The sequence below is a fragment of the Peromyscus californicus genome, unplaced genomic scaffold (assembly GCF_007827085.1).
Source record: "Peromyscus californicus insignis strain IS unplaced genomic scaffold, ASM782708v3 Scaffold_7__1_contigs__length_154581171, whole genome shotgun sequence".
Lineage (NCBI taxonomy): Eukaryota > Metazoa > Chordata > Mammalia > Rodentia > Cricetidae > Peromyscus > Peromyscus californicus.
In genome coordinates, this window is record NW_026294595.1 from 58,555,848 (window position 1) to 58,576,307 (window position 20,460).

A 20,460-nucleotide genomic window follows, 5' to 3' on the forward strand; every position below is an offset into this window, starting at 1 on the left:
CTACCTCACCTCACCAGTTCCTCAGCTGATCCTGTTTCCTCAGACTGGAAGCCTCTGAGCCCTCATCCAAATGAATCTCAGCTGAACTGTTGCTCAAAAGCCTGAAAGCTTAACCAGCCAAATGCTTCTAGTTTCTGGTCCTCACGCCTTATATACCTTTCTGCTTTCTACCATCACTCCCTGGGATTAAAGGCGTGAGGCACCATGCCTGGTTGTATCCTTGAACACACAGAGATCCAGGTAGACATCTGCCTCTGGAATGCTAGGATTAAAGGCGTGTGCTACCACTTCCTAACCTCTGTTTAATATTGTGGCTTTTCTGTCTCTGACCTCAGATAAGTTTATTAGGGTGTACAATATTTTGGGGAACACAATATCACCACATTTCCCCTTTTTTGTATGAAATTTAAAAAAACTTATAACTAATACAAGAAAAATTATATTCAATAAGTATATACAATATATACAGTCAAGAATTACATTAACAATGTCTAGTCCATTAACATTTGACAGATTCAGATAAAAACTCCATTAATATATATTAACAATGTCCAGTCCAGTAACATTTGATAAACTCAGACAAAAAATTTTTATTACTTAGCCTATGTAAAACAAGTAGTTCCTTTTAAAAAGTATTTTTAATAATTGACCTTTTTATCTTATCATATCTATAAGGTGGCTGGAGAGACAGCCGTGGGTGCTATGACCACACATAACAGCAACTTTGAAATCTTCAAAAGGATAATAGGACCCCACAAAGATGATTCCACATGGACTATGGTAAAGCCATTAAACTGATTAACACCATAGAAAGATTGGCTTTGGACTACAAACTGCCCAGGACAATTTCAAGATGGCTAGCTGAGATGATCCAGATTCATAGACTACTCAAGCAAGGACTTGAGACAAGCCCTACATTTTCCCATTGTGCAGAGACTGGACAAATGATACAGCAAACTCTCTCAGGACTTGACAATTAACCCCCAATTATTTTTTCAGGATTCCCTAAAGATGTCTTCACCTTCAGAAAGCAGGAAGTATTTTTTTTTTTTTTTGGTTTTTTGAGACAGGGTTTCTCTGTGTAGCTTTGCGCCTTTCCTGGAACTCACTTGGTAGTCCAGGCTGGCCTCGAACTCACAGAGATCCGCCTGGCTCTGCCTCCCGAGTGCTGGGATTAAAGGCGTGTGCCACCACCGCCCGGTGCAGGAAGTATTTTTAAGAAAACAATGCCCATATTCCCAAGAGGTGGGGTGGGTGTTTTGTGGTCGTTCAATGGCTTATGGATAATTGTCATTGTTTATGATGGTTGGTTACAAGTTGTTAATTGTTAATGGTCAGGAAAAAAGCTGAACATGGAGATTAGATTCAGAGATTTTTTTGTTTGTTTGTTTTTTGTTTTTCGAGACAGGGTTTCTCTGTGTAGCTTTGCGCCTTTTCCTGGAACTCACTTGGTAGCCCAGGCCGGCCTCGAACTCACAGAGATTTTGTTTTAAAAAAAAAGGAAAAAGAAAGAAAATAATATAGATATGAGATAGATAATTGAGTTACTCTGAGAAAAAAAGATAAAGAAATAAGATAAATGGGTAGATAATTGAATCTACTCTAAAAAGAAAAAGGGGAAGATATAAAAATGACAAAAGGTAGATTATTGAATCTATTATGAAAAGAAAAAGAATATGAATATGATAACATAAAAGGTCAATTATTAAAAATACTTTTAAAAAGGAACTACTTGTTTTACATAGGCTAAGTAATAAAACGTTTTTTTGTCCGAGTTTATCAAATGTTACTGGACTGGACATTGTCAATATATATTAATGGAGTTTTTATCTGAATCTGTCAAATGTTAATGGACTAGACATTGTTAATGTAATTCTTGACTGTATATATTGTATATATTTATTGGATATAGTTTTTCTTGTATTAGTTATAAGCTTTTTTAAATTTCATACAAAAAAGGGGAAATGTGGTGATATTGTGTTCCCCAAAATATTGTACACCCTAATAAACTTATCTGGGGTCAGAGAACAGAGTAGCCACAATATTAAACATAGAGGATAGGCAGTGGTAGCACACGCCTTTAATCCTAGCATTCCAGAGGCAGATATCTACCTGGATCTCTGTGTGTTCAAGGACACAGCCAGGCATGGTGCCTCACGCCTTTAATCCCAGGGAGTGATGGTAGAAAGCAGAAAGGTATATAAGGCGTGAGGACCAGAAACTAGAAGCATTTGGCTGGTTAAGCTTTCAGGATTTTGAGCAACAGTTCAGCTGAGATTCATTTGGATGAGGACTCCGAGGCTTCCAGTCTGAGGAAACAGGATCAGCTGAGGAACTGGTGAGATGAGGTAGCTGTGGTTGTTCTGCTTCTCTGATCATCCAGTATTCATGGCAATAACTGGCTCTGAGGGTTTTTTTTTTTTTATTAATAAGACTATTTAAGATTCGTGCTACAATATAGTCTGGGGAGAAGTGGCTCATTGATTATATCATGACTGTGGAGGTAAAATAGAAAGGAAATGAAGAAAGACTCCAAGGCAGAGAAAATGCACAGGCAAAACCTGGGTGAAGTTGTGCTTAGTGTTCTTTAGGGGAGTTCAGGAGATGAAGGGAACAGTAGAAGTCTGAGTCAAGGAGAATGGAGAGAGCCATGAGGTATTAAAAGGCCTTAGAGTTTTATCTAAATGGAATGGGGCATTTTGGGGCAACAAGCTGGAGTCTGACTTATTTATACTTTTCAAACTGCTGTGTCGAGAATGCAGGGAGAATGGTGAGCACAGAGACAGGGATAGATACACAGTGAGACCCTGCAGTAGAGGAGGGAGAGGAGAGAGGGAGGAGAGGGAGAGAGAAAGAGGAAGCAGAGAAAAGAGGAGGAAAAGGTGGAGAAGGAAAAAGAAAGAAGAAAGGAAGGAAGGAAGGAAGAAAGAAAGAAAGAAAGAAAGAAAGAAAGAAAGAAAGAAAGGAGGAAAGAAAAGGAAAGAAAGAAAGGTAAAGAAGATAAAAGAGAAATAAAAAGAAAGCCCATTTTAGTATCCAGGAAAGAGTTGAGACTGGGTATGGCGGAGTGGCTGGAGGAGAGATGAGGGTTTGGCCCATTGGCCCATTGGCAGCTGATTGATATCAGTGATTGTAGATCCAGGAAAGTGCAGGGTCAAGGAAGGAAGTGAGTTTTGTCTGGAGAACCAGGGAAAGAAGTGGCCAGTTATTTAGCTAGAATTTTTCAGAATGTGTGTTAGTTCCATCATGGTTAAATCTAATGCTAAGCCCCAAATTTAAAAGACTAAACCAGTGACGGGAAGCTGTAAACTGCAGACTGGGATTACTGATTATACAGGTCTAGCAAGAAACCCCAGCTCTGAGCAAAGGGCATCTCAAGAGACTGGGAAATAGACTTATAAAGCATTTTCTCTGTCCTTGTTCCTTGTACCTAATAGATTACATTCTGTGAGACTGCCTAGACCCCTGGCTGAGAAGGACTTACTGGCCTGAGATGTACATGTGTCGGGGTGACAGTAGCATAGGTGTTGCCTTTCCCTCATCTCAGCCCAAAGACAGACTCTTCCATTAGATCTGTCAATATTAGAGAAATAAGTTCCAACACAGTCTCAAACCAAGACACACAGGCTTAAGACTCAAACCAGAGCCTCTGAAGATAGTCACTAGGGAGATTTTGTACACTGTGGGTACTGGAACAGAAGGACTTGTGATTCTACAATTCTTTTTAAAGTCTGTTAACCTAATTCTCGTTATATAAGTATGCTAACAGGTGGGCACAGGTGCACCCCCCTACATACACACACATGTGTATATACATATTCCCATGCATCTAAATGCATATATGCATTTCCCTGTGATATTTTATCTTCTGGGACATAGAGATAAATACATCTCTAGAAAGATACATAGAGAAAGAATTAAAAGTGTGTCTTAAACTTTACGTAGTGCCATTGAACTATTTTCTCTTCATTTTTATGTCTTCCCATTTCACAACCCTGAGGGGTCACTAAAAACTGTGCCATATTTCCTTCAAAAATTTATTTTTTAAAAGGTACAAACTGAAGTTTTTGCTCATGCCTGGCTTTCCAGTGCCATCCACATGGATTCCCTGAACTGTTTGCATATATGCCTCCAAGGTGTGTCTGTGGATGTGGTTCCCGTGTTTTTAATTAGCCATTAATTACACAGAATGAGAAGTTGGCTTGTTTACATAATACACCCACTTTCCAAACTCTTATTCCTGGTATTGTTTTTTTAATCACTGTTTTATATTCTCCATTTATCTCTTGATCTCAAAGGACTATCTAGCTCCTTTATTTCATGTTTTGCTCTCTCAGGGCTTTGTTTCTGGCAGTCCATTTTACAGGAAGAAGCTGCTAACACAATCATTATCTCAAAGCTTAGATAGATACTAAAAATACCATGCCTACTTCAGCTCATCCTTCCTTTCTCTCAAAGCTTACTTGATAGACTTGTGTGTCTCCTCCCATTGGAAGATACTCCTCTTGAGATACTGGGTAGGGTTTCTCTCAGTCTGATCAACTAAGAATATCTTTCACAGGAACTTAGGTACCATCCTTTGGATGTGTAATCATAAAGGACAACTGTACTCCTCTCTCCCAGTGTCTGTGGGTGGGTGGACACTTCAGGAGCCTCTTGTTCCAAGTTGCAAATGACCTGCCACCATGAAGACATGGGCAAGATGAGCTATCTGTGACAAATGGTGCTGTCACTTCCTCCTACTTGAAGACTAGATATTATTTATCTTGAAAACATGTGTGTAATGGGGTGTATCTACTTGACTTCATAAAAGGGTGCGATTTCTTTCTGTTTTTGCAAAATTTCCTCTGCAGATTGCCAGTGATGTGCATAACATTCTGGTTAAAAGCTTTTTTTAAAAAATAATAAAAGTAGCTTCTTTCTGTAACTTTATGGAGATAATTTGAGGATAAGAGATTTTAATTGTACTTCTCCAAAATTCCTAGTGAAGTATCCTTCCCTCCTTAATTGCTGTCATTCATGCATTGTGAGGTTTGCTAACAATACTTTATGCTGATAGTTATAATTACATCTGTGCCTTCAGATTAGTGAAATCCTTAAATGGTGTCATATGATGACTGTAAATAAACTTCGCAGCAGGACAGAGTTCACTATTCTTCTTTGTATTCACAATTTTACTTTGCTGGAATTGCCACTTGCTTCGTTGTGTTAGAGTTTTGCTGCTCTGACAAATACCTGAGCAAATAACATAAGTGATGGAAGATGGCTGTGTTTCATGTCGAAGTTTCTGTCCATCACGACAAGGAGAGCATGGCATTGCAGGCCAGGTTGCAGCATGGTGCCTGGTGGAAGGTATACAGAACAGTGCAGTTCATCTTCCTGTTTCCTCTTTTATTCCATCGGAGCTTCCACTTTACAGCGTGTTGACACTCAGAATCAGTGCCATTGTCTAGGTACTCTTCAGGCCAATAGTTACTTTGTAGACTTCTCTCCCTTGTATGTATCTCCATGTCTGTGTGCTTGTGGGGGCATGCATATGTGCATGTGTGATGTGTCTGTTTCTTCTTCTTACAGCTCTTATTTCTGTTCAGAAGTACGATGGTGCTAGATTTCTCAGACAATCCTTAATCTGAACTATGAGCTGGGATCGAACAGTCAACATAATAGCCTGTGAGGGGAATTTCATATTCAACAATACTAAGTCATTCAACAGGGGTTCCATTACCTGGAGTTTGTATCTGCTTCATTTTTATGTTTTCTTTTGTTGAACAAGAAAATAATACAGTGCATATAATCGTAATTTTACTTGAAATTTTAAGTTCTTATCTTAATTTCTTCTTTATAGTTTTAAAGAAAAACAAAAAACAAAGCCCAAAGGTAATAATCGAAATCACCTATCCATTCAATGAGAAGACAGCTTATTCTTTAAAAGTTATGAGATAACTGATAATTCATTGTATGTAATTTTCTTCCTTTTGTGAAGAAAATTACATACAATAAACAACCATGGTTTGCACTGATGACTCAAAAGATTTTTAAAGAGTTTAAAATTACAACTCCTTTGCAGTGAGTACTGCAGAATGAATATCATTCTCTTATATTTCACACACAAAACCTTTTCCTCTCTCCTGAATCTTCAGAACTGTTCTTTAGAGTACATTCATCTTGTAATTCATTTTTGCATCCTCAATGTCTATCACATACTAATTTTACACATGCATTAAAGCAGTGTGGCATGCCACATTGGTGGCAGCCTCATGGGTCTCATGTCTACAATGTTTGCATTTTAGTAGGACACTACATGGAGTGGTTGACCTCTGCAGTGTAGATTTGGATGACATTTACACAATGACCAAATTGTAATTGTGTAATATATTTCTCAGAATGTTTCTGTAACTGTTTTTTTGATGGAAAGTGCACATAGAATTCACTAAGAAAGATAAGAATATTCCAAAATCAAGTAAGTGAAGAGCATCTTCTGTCAATGAAATAGCCTTATGTATAACTGACTCTTAAGTGTACTCATATCATACCAAATATTCACACAAAAGAGGAACAGCATTTTGTTCTTTTAGATAAATGTTGGCTCAACCATTGATTGACTGTATATAGTTATTCTATTATGATGCCAGTCCTCAAACGAAAGACTCAGGCCAGTCATTCTGATACATAAGAGTTAAATTGTGACCTTATGCTCACATCCTTTTCTGGGTTTGATTTTTTTCAATATTAAATTCATTGTTTGCACTAAGAAATGATACATCCCCTAGCATTGGCTTCTACTTTGTAGTCACTGCTGTTTATATATCATGTGTCAGCTCTTTTATGTGGTGAAGAACCAAAGCTTTGTAACTCCATTTCATTTTCACATTGTTTTGCCCAATGGATCCATCTTCATAATGCAGACTTCTGTGCATGCAATGTCACCTTCACTCATTGCCAGATTTTCTTATTTTTCTGACACTTCTGTTTGCCCTCTCCAGAGTTTGAGAGAAAAACACCTCTCTTGTTTGTAATCCAATTATTTTCATGGTATCAGTATCTCAAAATCTTTCTGGAATATGTACCTTGCTGTATGTATTCTCTTCTATAGCTTCAAACTTGGTCTCTATTCTCCTCCACAAATCAGCCATATGTCCTCCCATCATTTTATAGCATGATAACTATAACTTCACTGGGCAATAGAAAGTTTTCGATTCTATGGTAGCCTTCTGGGATCACTGTCAGAGATGTTACCTGTTACTGACATTAATATTACGTGGCATATGACTTGAACATAGAAAGATAAATTAGTTTATATAGTTTGTCTTTGATTTGAATTATTGTTCTGTTTTGTAATTATTATATATTTCTTAAAATTTCTAAATTTTTACTTACTGGACCCTGAAGTTTTTTTTAATAGGACCATCTATTCTGCCTCAATTTTGAAAGGAATTTGTGCATGTGTTCTCATGTCAAAACCATTTATTAGTTGAGATGAAATAATCTAATGGCAACTAAATAACTTGAAAAAGATTTTTTTAACCTTCTCTTATTAAGCCAGAACACATCTCCTTCAATGACATTCCTGTCACTCCAGCTGATGGTTTAGCCATCCCAGAGGGCAATCTTTGTGTCTGATTGTATTGCCTCTCAATTCCTTTCCACAGCCTCCGTTCCCCTTGCTCAAGTCACCATCTGTTTGTTTTTTTCTCCCTCTTTTCATCCTTATTATCAAGCATTATTCAAACACATGCCAATAAATAGTAAGCACATTCTTAGCATTCATAACTCCATTCTTCAAATCCCCTCCAAAGGGCCCGCCATTCGCATGGTCTTTAATCTGCCTCTTTGTTCTTTCTAGGCTGTTATGTTTGAGTTTTAGTCACTAAGATGCTTTTATATTCAGAAAGCAGTTTTGGGAAATCAAAGCCAAAAACTTTAAAAAAAAAAGTCAAATCTAGGTACATAGATTAACAGAGTCATATTTTTTAAGTACCAACATTAAACATAATTGATTTCTTTTACTTATTTGAAAGTCTTGGGATCAATTCTTAGAGTCAGAATTCAGAGCTATTTGCAAGATAGCAGGGCCCCGCACATTTAACTTAATCTCTGAACCTAAGCAATCTGAATAAAAGAAAGTATAAGAAGCACCCATCTCATTGTCCTCAGCTTGTTGTGAAGACCATCCACAGAAAAGCTAAATTTTGCTAGAATGACATGATTTGGCTAATAACTCCAAGATCTCCCATATAATATTTTTGAAATATCACTGAGAATTGACTGAAAAATAGTAAATACAAGCATGCAGAAGACAAGAGTAGAAGAGAAAAGTAGAAGAGAAAAACGCTGAGGTTTTGGCAGATCACCAGACACAGCAGCAAGAACTTGGAGAAGATGCAGGAGACTTAGGGTGTAAAGCCTAGCTGTACAGCCATTGACCACAGCTACCCAAACAGGAAACTCTTGGGTATCAATTAATACGAGCCAAGACAAAACATGTATAACCAGCACCTTAGTAAAATGCCGTGAGAGGAAACAATAGCATTAAAAGCCAAATCACACCAAACTTTAGTTGGAAGAAGAAATGAGAATTAGATATGGTCATATTTCATGAACGTATGCACGGTGTTTTGAAATATAAAGAAAAAATTTAAATACAATTGAAAATTTATAGATCATAGAATAATTCAGTAATAGATGTAATATTTCAACAACTCCTCTGACGTTAGAAATAAGATGCATCTTTTATGTAAACGTTCTAGAATAAAATGCATTTTTTTCTAGAAAAAAAAAAGATTCACCTCAGAGTGAAGATAAGGCTATAAAAAAAAGAGGTCTCAGAAAAATTCAGTGCTTATGGGAGGAAATTTTTTCTTAGTGAAATCCATCACAGTTAAATAGCTACAAAGACCAGCTTGATGATAACGGTGGATCACTTACTGTTGTCAGAGGTGACCTCTACTCCCCGGGCCTCTTTTCCAAATGTCATTTCCACATATTTAGAAAGCAATTCATTTCCCGTTTTTAGTATAATAGTTCTACTCTTTAGCATGATTTTTACTGGACAGAAAAATGTGTTCTCCATTTTTATAAAGTTAGCATACGTCTCCTATCGAAGTCGAAAGTGATTATAAAATATCATTTATGAATATTAATAAAAAATAAGATCTTAGCAATAACAATCATCAAAAATATGTTAAAACAGTTCAATTTCATTTTAGTTTATTTAAGACTTTTTGGGTGTGGGGTCAGCTAGTAGTTTAGAGATCTCACTGGTCTTACAGAGGAAGGACTGCCGTTCAGCTCCAGCACTCACATTGTGTGACTCAAAAATCACCCGTATCTCCAGCTGTAAGTGCTCTGGCCTTGTCTTCTGGCTTCCACAGATACCACAATATGCCCACGAAATCACACACTCAAATCACACACTCACACAAAAATAAAATAAATCTCTAAAAAAAAATGGATCCATAAATATAAATTTGTTTGAGGGCTAAGAGACAGCTCAGGAAGTAACGTCCCTGTGAGCACATGAGTTTGAATCTGCAGAAGCTATGTAAACAGCCTGAGGGTGCTCTTCCCTGGGAAAGACTGTGTCTCTTGCAAGGTCATGCCTGTAAATAGACACATACAAGTAGCACTATACAGACTGAGCTGACTGTATTTAGAAATACACACACGCACGCACGCACGCACTCACACACACACACCACCAGCAGCAGCACCACCACCACCACCATCACAACCCCCCTCCCCCAACCCCATCACCAATGAAAGAAAAAGAGGCCATGGAGTTGAAAGAGAGCATGGGGGTGGGTGAGCTACAGAGGAGGCTTTAGAGGAAGGAAAGAAAAGAGGAAATGATGTAATTATACTATAACCCCTCAAATTATATTTTTCTCCAAAGCCTAGAAACTTAGCTCCTGTAAACTCAATGCCAGGGGTTGGGGAAGTAGATCCCTGAAGCTCATGGATTTGGCCTAATTAATGAGCTTCAGCGACAAGTCTTCTGGGACTAGTCGCTGATATGAATCTCGAGTCTCCACATGTAACTTCATCTAAGTGCGCATATCAACACTAACATATACTCACATTATAATTGCTGGACACAACGCTTTCATAATCTATAACTAAGAACTTTTTAAAAATTTGCACAAAATAATTAATCTGCCCCGACTTCCATGATGATGAAGTGATGATACGGACTTTTCTTGTCTTTTAACATGGAAAAAATTTGATTTCTGAGAAACAGATAATGGTCAGTAAACTGTCAAGAAACAACTGTAAATGTGCATTGATTAAACTCTTACATTTTTAGACATCATCATAATTAGAGAGTGTATTGTTAAAGGAAAATAAAACAAGATGAAAACACGAGAGCCCCAAGTGTGTTCTAATACTGAATTATATGGGCAACACAACCTAACTTCCTAGGGATGGCTAGGGGACAACACATATTTTCTAAGCATTGATTCCTCCAGATCTATCTTTGGGCTTAGAGTTCTTAGTGTTAAGAAGTGCCATGCTCATTATTTTGATGCATTTTCAACTAGACTAATTACAAACGTTCTCAGCAAAAATAATTACCATTTAGAGATTAAAACTCCGTGCATACAAAGCACATACTTTCTGTTATTGTCTTTTAAACAATTTTAGCTCTTCTCTGGGGTCTCTGGTCAACACCATCATTCTGTATTTCAGAGCATTTTAAGTGCTTATTTGCAAATGTCATTATGTTTGTGCTATTCAGAGTAAGACGAAGCTTAATGGAGCTCGAATTTGAGGGGTATAAAACAAAAGACAGAACAATAACCCAGATAGAAAGTATTAGAAACTTCGACCGTGACAAACTGTGGAAACACAAAATAGCCCTCTTGCATTCCACAAAACAGAACATAGGTTTTCAGAACATTAGGCTACAGGTCTGTCTAAGGCCTCAAAGTGGGAAAAAAGAAAAGAGAAAGATTTTGAAATCTTGCATTTTTGAATGGAAGCCAAAATTGCACTTGCAGGGTATGGTTTCCCCCTTATTTAACAGTGTCCTAAACCATGTCAACTCATGGCAGATCTGGACAACTACTCATTAGCTGCTCTGAAGAATACAAAGGTTTCTGGAGATATGATTAGTAGGTAGTGAGTGCCTATTATGGTCACTGGGAGTGTGGAAGTCGCTTGGAAGCCTCCTCTGTTGGGAGTGTTTACTCTTTCTCACCCTGCCAAATGCATCCCTCTTCATGTGATCAGCAAATTGGCACTTGTGCCTTGCTCAGTACTTTACTAAATTTGATAATAAAACTATCTCACTTCCAGCTTGGAGTTTTGAAGATTACTTACAAGTATCATTTCCCAAAAGGGGGAAAAATCTCTTATTTTTAACCACACAATGTCTCTTACTCTCAATAAATTAAGAAAAATTATGCAGAGGCAATTCTATTGTATGTTTACATTTTAAGATGCATTTTTGACAATGGAATTTTCCTAAGATTGAACAAAAAGGGCAGAGGTCATGATTATTAACTAATTGTACTTGTTTCTTTCTCTAAATTGTAACACTATACATAGAAGAACTTTCTCCACATAGTAATTTCATTTAGAAGTTCATCCTTTATTAAGATTTTGGATTATCTGAATTTAACCTACTTTCCTGAAATAATATGTAAGCTTTTAGACAACTGTGGACTTTGTTATCCATGGTTCAGCTTTTTCTGCAAAGAAAATATCAATGAAGTAAAGAATTAGGTCAAGGTATTCTGAAATAGAAGTGAACATAGACATACATTTTTAAAATGTATATTTCCCCATTAGAGATGTGTGTTTTTAGACTACCCTCTATTGATGTTTCTATACAATTAAACAAAACATAGACATAAATCCATATAGCACCAAAAATGTTTTAGTGTTTTATATATTTTTTCAGTTATTCTGGAGTTTCTGAATATATTAAATTTGGATATAATGATTTAGCTATTTATGCATTTATTTATGGTATATGTTATATATTATTAAATGTGTCAGCACCACCTAATAAGACAATGCAAGTGATATTATCACCTTTGAAATTTGTGGAAGGATTCAGTTTGCAGCATCAAAGCTGGTGAAGGAGATGTTGCTTCAGACCCTTGCACCCAGCATGATGCAGAATGGACATTCTTCATGCAGATGATGTCCTGTGAAAATTGGTTCTTGGTCATGGAGAAAGGGATAGGGGAGGTATTCCAATGATCTGTTCCCCACAGAGGATCTACTTTACCTTACAAAATTATGATTTGGAATATTTAATTTTGCACATAGTTTTCTTTGGGGGGAGGAACATGAGAAAGAATCATAGGCACTGAGCTCTTTATTTTTTGTGAAGATTTATTTTTGTTATTTATTTATATGTATCTATGTGTATGTGTGCACGTGGGCATCTGTGGATACCAGAAGAGGGCTTTAGATACCCTAAAACTGGAGTTCCAAGGAGTTGTTACCTGCCACATGGGTGCTCACACCTGAACTCTAGTCCTCTGGAAGAGCAACAGGTGCTCTTAACTGTAAAACGTCTTTCCATGCCCAGATTCTTTAAACAGAAATGAATTATGTACCAGAATATTGCCACCAAGTTAAGATAAATAGAAGACTGCTGTGGCAACTTTCTGTTGATTATCTCCTGAATCCAGAAGTCCTATCAACAGAGATGTTAGCTCATGCCTGTCAGCTCCCTGGTGGTTTATGTTGGGTACTCTGTAAATGGGTGTATTCTTGGGTTTGACGTTAATGAATACTTCCTGTAGTTTAATATTTCTAAAGCATCGGTCAACTCAGAATTCATTATATCAAGCAGTAAAGAAAAAATATCAGTCATACTTGGATGACTAAGGCTAATACAATGCTATAATTCTCATATTAAGAGAAAGTTAAAACAAGTCTATTAAACATAGTTTCAAACAAATTACTTAATTTCTTGCTGCTGGAAAAGATTTTAATCACCAATTTAAGTTTTTTTATTAGATTGTTATTTTATATTTATATATATATATATTTCTAATTTGCTTCTGTAATTTTTACAACTTCTACAATAAATGGATTACATAAAAATCTTCTTAGCACACATAATCATAAATTTATTGACTTGATTATTGACATAATCATAAATTTTGCTTGAGAATTCAATTCAGTCATCCTTGACCCTGTTATGAATAAAAGAGTTAATTGTCTGTTATTTTTTATATGAAAAGCTGAGGTAAGTGTGTGTTACTCTTAACAGTTCCTAAAGAAGATGATAAAAACTTTAGCAAGCCTAAATGCAAGAATTTAGCCTAGTTGAATATTGGTTGTTAGTTCTAGACATGCAATGCTATATTTGGTCAACAATAAAGACTATCATATTCTAGCCTCCTGAGTAGCCCAGACTAGGCTTAGGTAGAAGAAAGTTTACACTTTAAGGATTGCAGATGTTCTTCATTGGTAGAGCACCTCTACAACACATACACAATCCTGGATTCAGTCTCAACTCAGAGGGATAAAGGCGTGAAATTCCCAGTAAAGTAGAAAACATTCAACAACAAATTCTAGAGAAACAAATAGAAACAATAATTCAGAGTGAAACATGGAATTTTTACTGTAGCTGGCTTTAATTTCTTTCCCTTTTGAATTTAAAAAATTATTATTATTATTGTGTGAGATAGGTGTGTGTGTGTGTGTGTGTGTGTGTGTGTGTGTGTGTGTGTGTGTGTGTGTTAGCATGTACATGCAGGTGCCTGTAGAGACTTGAGGAGGTGAGACATCTCCAAGAGCTGGAGCTGGAGGCAGTTGTGAGCTGTCCAACACGGATGCTGGGAACCAAATTCAGTTCATCTGAAGGCGTAACAAGTCACTTAACTGCTAAGCCATCTATACCAGCTTCATTTTTATTTTTCCGTTTTAATGATGGTAAAATTCATATATTCTAGACCTATTTTAAGCTTTGGTCTGATCATGAAGACTGATTCCTCAGAAAGACTTTTGAACTTTGAGATAGAACTCTTAATTTTTGTCTAATCCCTTTATTTTTCATTCTTCTCTTCTTCCATTCTTTTTTTTTGGGGGGGGGAGGAGCAGAAACTTCTAAATAACTGCTGGAGTCCAACTGTGCCATCTTTAATGCTTTCCATTGCTTTGTCCTTATGTTAAATTCAGCAGCATGTATTTTTATTGTCAAGATACCTCTCTGAAATGTCATTACTTTTTTGTTGGTTCTTAAAAGAACCTCTTTCAATCCCTTTTCCATTAATGGGCTTCCTTGATTATAGACAAAGTGTCACTGTTTAAAACTTCCAGCAGCCAAGAACTGTAACCAGAAAATATCTACACTATACATTTTGCTCTGAAGTTTCCTACTTGTCTGTATGGGGTGAGGTGCTTAAGATCTATTAATGCAGCTTTTTCCTTCTCATCCACAAGCAGATGTCAAATTCACTTTTATTTTATTTTTTTCAGTGTCTTTCATAAGCACAGTTCTTTGTTCCTTTAGACATGCTGGTGTAGGCTGTTTCTTTTGCCGAGAATATTCTCCCCTGCCACCTTTTTATTTAGGAGTGTGTGTGAAGTATCGATTTTTGTCCCTGAAGACCCAACAAGAAAAATTACATCTTTTCTTGGATCATTCTAGGCATCCTGTTGACAGAGGTACACCTTTGTCCTTCCTTCCTTTCTCTAGATTGACATCTTCTAGTTTATATTTCTGCAAATAATGTGTCATGTTTAGTTTATTTGTTTACTTATTTTCATTCTCTTTCACTATCAATTAGCTTTGTGACAACTGTAGTCTTCTCCTTTGTTCATTTTGTATCACTAAAGCCAGGCTCCACATGGGTTTCAGAGTAGGAAAACTATAAATAGTTATTAAAATTGTCTTTCTAGACAGCTGCTGAATGCTTCATGTAATCCTTCTCCCGAATCTCTTACAGAGGACGATTTGAAACTCTGAGGCATCTGTGACTTACGTGAGCTGCTAGAAACTGGTGTATCAAAATCAAGCAGTTTTTGAAATTCTATTCAAATGTATGATGGCATCATACATGAGTGAGACAAAATGATGTAGTAAATGCTTTGGCTTTTCTCTTCTACAAAAATCATCCACGTAATAGAGACATTATGCAGATTTTTGTGTAATAGATCAGCTTCATTATAGAAGGTTGTTTTTAATTAGCTCACCTGCTACAAAATACTATGAATTATGGCCAAGAGGATTTTTTTTTATAAATTTCAAATCTAAATTCGTAATGATTTGAAGTAAAATTTTAGATGTGCATCACAGATGATTGAGTTGGTAGCTTGAACACTTTAATGATGTGTTCAGTTGTACTGGCATAGCTGAAACCAAGGTAACAAGAGAGACCTGTGTGGTAGCTACTAGGAAAAGCTAAACCTCACCAATAAACAGACAATGCAATGTGAGGAAAGGCAACTTTACTATGGATGTTTCTTCAAGGAAAAGAAGGGTGATGATCCAGACAGCAGGCTTGGATCTGTAATTACTTAAAATATTCTTCAGATATATATGTAGCTAGAGTTTTCCTGGTCCTGCCTGGCCCATGGTCAGGACAAATCTCTTTCACCTGCCAGTCCCGCAGCTGCTCAGACCCAACTAAGTAAACACACAGAGACTTATATTACTTATAAACTGTATGGCCATGGCCGGCTTCTTGTTAACTGTGCTTATATCTTAAATTAACCCATTTTTTTAAATCTACAAGTTGCCACATGGCTTGCGGCTTAGCAGTATCTTAACATCTTCTCATGGCAGCTTCTAGCAGCATCTCTCTGACTCAGCCTTTCTGTTCCCGGAATTCTCTTTTCTGCTTGTCCGGCCTATGCTTCCTGCCTGGCTACTGGCCAATCAGCATTTTATTTATACAGAGCGATATCCACAGTACATATAGACAACAGTGCTATGCATGTAATCATAAGTATTTCAGGAGTGATTTTAGGCAGTCAATTCATTTCCAAATAGATGTTGGAAAAAATTCCAAGTTGTTTTGATATCTGTACTTTTATTAGTTTTATTATCTTGCTTTTACAACACTATCACTAAATAGGTACGTTGATGTTGGTTTTGTTACAAAAAGACATAGTTTCTTCAAACAAAGAAAAGAATACTTGACCATAGTAAATAGAGAGTGGTAAAGCATTTTTACCCAGCATGCAGGCACACATAGGTTTGATCATCTGTACTGCCACAAAGACAATACTGGAATCAGTTTCAAAATGCTCCCTGAATGATTGTTACTAGAAGCTCCAATAAAGTATGAAAATTGCTTGATTAAATATGCCAATAAATATTATTGCCTACATTTTATAATAAAACTAATTTAGTTGCTTTTGTTATATATCAATTTGTATCTCTTTAAGAAATATGTGATACTGGGGCTGGAGAGATGACTCAGTGGTTCTTATTGCTCTTGCTGAGGATCTGGGATTGGTTCCCAGGACTCACACAGTGGTTCACAGTCATCTGCAACTCCAGTTCTAGTGATTCTGATGCCCTCCTCTAGCCTCTGTGGGCACTCTAAATATATGGTACACATACATGTATGCAGACAAAACACTCATACACATAAAATTAAAAAAAGAAATTTGTGATATGAGTGAACAAAGAATAAAGATCTTGGAATCAAAGATAACCTTTTTTGCCATATTAAAAAATAAAAAAAGAGATTTGTTTGTCTTCTGACAAATAAAGCTTGCTTGGAGTCAGAGGGTGGAGCTAGCTACTAGTTAACCATAGAGATCTGGAGGTCTGTACAGAGAGGAGGCAGGAAGTGATAAGGCAGGGTGGAGACAGGACCTTGGACCTTTTTGGTCAGAGGAACCAGGAGGTAGGACAAGACTGTTGCTGCTCCCCTGCTTCTCTGATCTTTCAGGCTTTTAGCCCATATCTGACTCCTGGTTTTTATTGATAAGATTAATTATACTTATGCTTCAAAGAGGCAGACTTATAGGTATTTTTTTAAAGAATTTTGTCTGTGCTAGGCATGGTGGCATGTGTTTAATCAACATGTTTTGGAGAGTGAGGCCAGCCTGGGCTACACAGTGAGACCCTGTTGCAAAAAAATAAAGAAATAAATAAATTAAATAAAACAAAAATAGTTTTCAAGTTAAAGTATGAGACCAACTTTAATTTGTGGATACTTTTCCATATTAAAAAGTTACTAGGCTTAAAAAATGTTCATAATGGAAGCAACTTAATTCTCTGACAAATTATTTTATGTGATTGCTCTTTTAAAAGTGGCACTGATCATTTATAATGTAGATAAAAGTTATGAGAACGTAAAACCCACTCAAGACGCATTACACACGACTGAATGCTGCTTCAATTTCTCAGGCTTGCCCTGTCAATGAAGCCGAGGAACCCTACAGCCTTTAAAAAATTAAACAAATAACCATTGTGAAAACAAATCTGCCTGTAGACACTTGTATAATGTGGCCTTTTTTGTAACCATTAAAATACTTTTTGTCTTCATTAATAACTCTATTAATAACCAACTCCTTTTCCTTTGACCATAAATTTAGGTCCTTCAAACCATCCATCTAATTACTCTCTTCAACATTACCCTTTCTTTGTTTCTTTTTTTCAATTATTAAAAATCATACTTAATTTATTTTTTGTTTCTTGTCTATTTTTATCTTCAGTATTTCTCTCTAATAATTTATTAATTAATTATGCCACATATAAATCATCTAAAATATTAAAATTACTTTTGGAATTTTAATCCTGTATTCTTTCACATCTGGTATAGTGTTCTATGCAAAATGAAGATACCCTCAGGGCTATAGATGACAATCAACCTTGCCATTGTGGATTATCATTATTTTAATGATGAATTTAATTGTTAATTTATAACTACCATACATTTTTTCACATACATTCAAATGCAACAAACTTTTCCTTACAAAAATGTCTTTAGCAACATTTCCAGATTCATCCTACTTCAGGCACTGATTTCCAGGAAAACAGAAACAAAATCTCAAAAACCCATATGTGCACACACACACACACACACACACACACACACACACACACACACACTTATTCAATAGGCCTGAGACCTAGGTGAGTGACTATTGATCCAAGTCCTAGGAATTCAAGGTCACAGAACCTGGTGTTCTGATGTTCATGGTCAATAAAAGAAGGGCTTCCTTGCTTCCTACAAGAGAAGTCAAAATTTACCCCTCGTTTGTTCTTCCTTTTCTTTACTTTTTTTTTAAATTAACAAAACATCTTTTATTGGTGCTTTTATTTGTCTCAGTATATATGTTAATAAAATATTATATATTTTTTCTTTTTTTAAAAATTATTATTTTAATTTTTTTTGCAATACAATTCAGTTCTACATATCAGCCATGGATACCCTTGTTCTCCCCCCTCCGGCCCCCCTCACCTTCCCCCCAGCCCACCCCCCATTCCCACCTCCTCCAGGGCAAAGCCTCCCCCGTGGACTGAGATCAACCTGGTAGACTCAGTATAGGTAGGTTCAGTCCCCTCCTCCCAGGCCTAGCCAAACAATCCTGCATAGGCCCCAGGTTTCAAACAGCCAACTCATGCAATGAGCACAGGACCCGGTCCCACTGCCTGGATGCCTCCCAAACAGATAAAGTCAATCAACTGTATCACCCATTCAGAGGGCCTGATCCAGTTGGTGACCCCTCAGCCATTGGTTCATAGTTCATGTGTTTCCATTCGTTTGGCTATTTGTACCTGTGCTTTATCCAACTTTGGTCTCAACAATTCTCGCTCATGTAAACCCTCCTCATTCTCGCTAATTGGACTCCCAGAGATCCACCCAGGGCCTAGCCATGGATCTCTGCATCCAGATCCCTCAGTAGTTGGATGGGGTTTCTAGCACGACAATTAGGGTGTTTGGCCATCCCATCACCAGAGTAGGTCAGTTCGGGCTGTATCTCGACCATTGCCAGCAGTCTGTTGTGGGGGTATCTTTGTATATCTGTGGGCCTCTCTAGCGCTTTGCTTCTTCCTATTCTCATGTGGTCTTCATTTACCATGGTCTCCTATTCCTTGTTCTCCCTCTCTGTTGTTGATCCAGCTGGGATCTCCTGCTCCCCCAAGCTCTCTTTCCCTCGACCCTCGCCCTTCATTACCCCCACTCATGTCCAGGCTGTTCATATAGATCTCATTCCATTTCTCTGTCATTCGGGGATCTTCCTTTTCTTTTGTTTGAGATTTTTCTTTCGTCTGGACCCTCAGCTGAGTGACATATCTAACTCCTCCACAGAACACAATAATCTCTTCTGGTAATTTCTGGAAATGTATTCTGTGACACAGTCATTTTACTTAAATTTCAAGAAGGCTCGACTCAGTATCAAGAAGGCGGCACTCAGAAGAAATAAGCAATGGTAGTGTCAGTTCATCTAATAATATAAAAATTAATACAAAACATGGTAAGTTTATCCATAGACATGTTTTTATTATTTATCTCTAAATAGAGGAAACAATAACAACATGGTTGTTTGATAGAATTGTTCCGTGTATACTTGGAAACAACTGGAGCCAGAACATTTTCTGTGAAGGAGATTACAGCTCATTCCCTGTACTATATTCTGACATAATGCCTCTTGGCCACCCCAGCAGTGACTCTAATGAGTCTAGCTGTGGTTCAGGTTGCTATTTTAAAGGACACAATAGTGAGCCTAGGTGGGGTCCACATGTGACTCATTCAGTAAACATACAAAGTACAAGAGTTGCTGGGCATGGTGACTTCCATCCAGATTTCAAAGTATGTAGCCATACCCTCCCAAGTGGGTGTTTCCATTGGGGCAATGTCGAGAGAAGGTATTGGTGTGGGGTCATCGATTATAGAAATATAGAGCCATGGATGAGCAATTCTAGCTTGGGAAAGCTGAAGTCAGGCAGTTCCATGTGGTGATACTTTATTTGTGCTGAAATGTGATATTTTATTTGTATGTTAATAAATAAAGTTTGCCTGGAGATCAGAGGTCAGTAAGCCACAAACAGAAGTCAGGCGGTGGTAGCCCATGCCCTTAATCCGATCACATGGCAGGCAGAGTCTCTGTGTGGTCAAGGACACAGCCAAGCGTGGTAACATAAGCCTTTAATCCTAGTACCAACCATAGAGACCTGGAGGTCTGTATAGACAGGCAGTGATGAGGAAGTCATGTGGCTGGGCTTAGAGCCAATGAGAAAGCAGAACAGGAAGGCAATAAAAGCACAGGTCAGACAGGAAGAGACTCTCTCTGTGGAAGCTACTGCATGGTGGTAAGCTAAGGCTAGTCATGGCTATTCACTCTGATCTCTTCTACTATTACCTCTGTATTTGTCTCTGTGTTTCTTATTTAATAAGACTGTTTAGAAATTCGTCTACAGTTCCAAGACAGGAGAGCTGCTTGCAAAGTCACCAGGCTGAGATGGTCTCCCAGAACCTGTGTGCCTAACTCCCACCATGTTATCTTCAAGGCAAGGCATGGAGTAAGAAAAGA